The sequence below is a fragment of the Triticum dicoccoides genome, chromosome 3B (genome assembly GCF_002162155.2).
Source record: "Triticum dicoccoides isolate Atlit2015 ecotype Zavitan chromosome 3B, WEW_v2.0, whole genome shotgun sequence".
NCBI lineage: Eukaryota > Viridiplantae > Streptophyta > Magnoliopsida > Poales > Poaceae > Triticum > Triticum dicoccoides.
In genome coordinates, this window is record NC_041385.1 from 598237089 (window position 1) to 598240051 (window position 2963).

Consider the following 2963-nt stretch of genomic DNA (forward strand, 5'->3'; position numbering starts at 1 on the left):
GAAGTTTGGGTAATTCACATGCTTAATCTTTTTAGGGTCATGGACCCAAATTTAGAGCGAATTGTAGATATGGGTTTTTCTCCTCCAAAGGATCCCCAAAGATTATCTTTAGAGGATGAGAAAAACTCTTATCTTAATGCTCAAGCTTCTAATGTGCTTTTCGATGCTTTGAGAAATGTAGTTATATTTCAACTCATGCCGTTTCGGGATGCTCATGAGTTGTGGATGAAGCTTCAAGATAAATATGGTGTGTCCAAGATTGTGGGGATGATTGTTCTCCCTCCACCTCGAGCCGTATAGTCTTCTCAACTTTTTCTACTTCACCTACATGTGGTTTTCCACAAGGTAATGATATCTATCTATAGTCTATATCTATCTATCTATCTATAGCCTATATAGCTATATTAATTCTTGACTCCCCAAAAATTTCCACGTTAATCAGATTTTATGAGCAGTTAATCTGGTGGGACCAAATTATTACGGCGTAGATCTACCCATATAATTAACAGCGAAACTTTCCTCAATTCTGACAAAAAAATCGTCAAAGCCCATACTGGTGACACGATCCTAATCCACCATTGCATCCTCCTCTAACTAACAAATCTATTTTTCCTAAAAAATACTAACCGAATATCTATCTCTCCCGAAGAGAGAAACAATCTCTATCTACTTCTCTACTCCATGGACTCTTCCATGGAAAGCAAACCCATTCACGTACGCTTCTTCCTCTTCTACATGATCTCTCTCTCTAGAGCTCTACTCCACGGCCTCTTCCATGGAAAAACATCCCCGCTTATTTCTCTTCTACGTGATCTCTCTCTCTCTCCCCCTCTCTCCGCCATGGAAAAACTAATCTATAGCATCTCTCAAGATGAACAAAGTAAGTTTGGGATGTACGGGGTGTGCTGCTCAAGGAGATTAATAGACCAAACAAATTTCCTCATCAGGATCAAAATTTCTTTCTTGCGATTACACGTGAATCTGTTGTTAATTTTTTCTGTGAATTTGAGTCTCTCCCCTACATCTCCTCTTTATGTCTCCATGCCACGCCGTTGTCGAACTAAATTAGAATTGGTTGTATGTGTGAGCTGCTGCCGCTGCAAGCAATGCATCCTTCTCGGCCTCTTCTCTCTCCCACCCTCTAATATGGGATTCATTTTTCCCAGATGAGCACATTGTGTTTGCAAAGGTTACGTTCCGGCCAGATAGATTGAGAAAGTGCAGGTTTGATCGGGAGGTTAGGTATATGCATGTTCAGGTCAATCGCATTGCCAACTTCTACCTGTGCATGTCGCCAGATGAGCTGTGTGCTAGCTACGTGTTGGATTGGGTTTGGAAGAAATCAAGGAGCGAGCCAGCCTGCTGGGCCGCTGCTCATGGGCGACACTGCAGGTCAGTACAACCATGTTCTTTCAGTTAAAGCTTTGGATTTCATAGCCGCTTCTCTAGAAGCTAAACTGCAGGTACGAATCTTCCAAAATTTATGTTCTTCTATTTTCTTCATTTGTCTATCTGTCCATCTGGTGGGACTTTATAATAACTGCTGGGATTAATCTATTACTTTGCTATACTAATCTGTATTACACACATTTATTCTAAAGGTATCCATCCGATTGATCTATGGCACTGGGAATTTGAGTTGCGTCCAATGCATCTAGGGATTGGTGGGCAGGGGAGGTTGCGATGAGCTGCAAGGAGAAGATGTTCTTGACAAACATGGCGGCGAGGGCGCCTGAGTTGGACTGGTAGGTGTCGTTGGCCGTTTAGTTTTTAGTTTTCGCATTACAACCGAGCTTCACTGTGTTCTATTCTTGATGATTTTCCTTACAAATCATTGGTATGCACTAAAACATTTTTGTTGTAATTGATGGTTTGAAATTTTTACCAGTCTGATTATATGTAGACTATTTTCTAAAATGAGTTTGGACATGGAGTCAATGATGATCTGTAACGCTCTATGGACTACATTATATTTTTTTCATGTGCCATGTATATTGTTCGCATATGCAGTTTCTTTTTCAACTGTAGACATGGGTGAGTTTGATCGTAAGTGAATGGATTGGTTAGTCTCTCTTATCAGAAGTGCTGATTTTGTTTGTTTATTTAGCACACGCAAGGTTATTTGGGACAATATTCATGCCCTGCATCTCATACATAAATCATGAATACAAAGAATCTGCGACAAGTCACTCAGATCTATATATCAATCTAGCTTTTGTCACACGGAGAAAATTATCAACCAACGGGCTCATTTGTCTACTTATTTCACGGACCACAGTTCACCAGGGGTACCAATTAACTTGCATGTAAATGTTTTTTTTCTAATCTAATTTTTATGTTCCTGCATGATGAACTTTTGGGTATTGTATGTGTGTCATTTTACAAAAAAGAAGAGTAATAGCATGTATGTCCATGGAGATCAATAAATGACAGAGTTCACAGCCGATTGCCTGCGCTGCTTCTTCTCATCACTATGTACACCAACAGCAGCATGCAATGACACATGCATTAGGTATCACAGATGCAAATCTTCAGGGCCGTGGATAATTATGTTGGGCAAATGCTACTCCAAATATCAATTTATTATTCTAACAATATTCATGGTAGTACTATCACCTTTTAATAATTTTATTAGCTCATGTCGTCATATTGTTTTGCATTACGAGAGTCATTGCGCTGAGACTCAATTAGAGATAGACGTATTTTATTTCTTAGATTTTTTTTGTTGTTCTAAAAATGATTGACATTTGAAATGCAAGAGAGCAAAATAACTCATTCTCTGCACTATGTTTCACAAAATTATCAAAATTAATATATCACAAGTTTGACACGGAAAAAGCATACTGGCACGAACAGGATGTAGACCTAATCAACATGAAATTAGTAAGTAAGAATTAGCTATAATAATATCATAAATTTGTGCAAAAATAACCTTCTATTCCATAATCACTTCCAACCTTAAC

At 38.7% G+C, this 2963-nt stretch overlaps 1 long non-coding RNA gene across 2 annotated transcripts; it reads left to right on the forward strand.

Moving 5' to 3' along the window:
* The first annotated feature begins 286 nt into the window (after window positions 1-286).
* LOC119281627 lies at window positions 287-1988 on the forward strand. Of its 2 annotated transcripts, none has more exons than XR_005138485.1 (3): window positions 287-345; window positions 1167-1463; window positions 1602-1988. It is a non-coding gene; the product is annotated as an uncharacterized LOC119281627 (long non-coding RNA). The 2 variants fall into 2 exon arrangements; XR_005138486.1 differs by having other exon boundaries at window positions 1167-1392.
* Window positions 1989-2963: the final 975 nt, after the last annotated feature.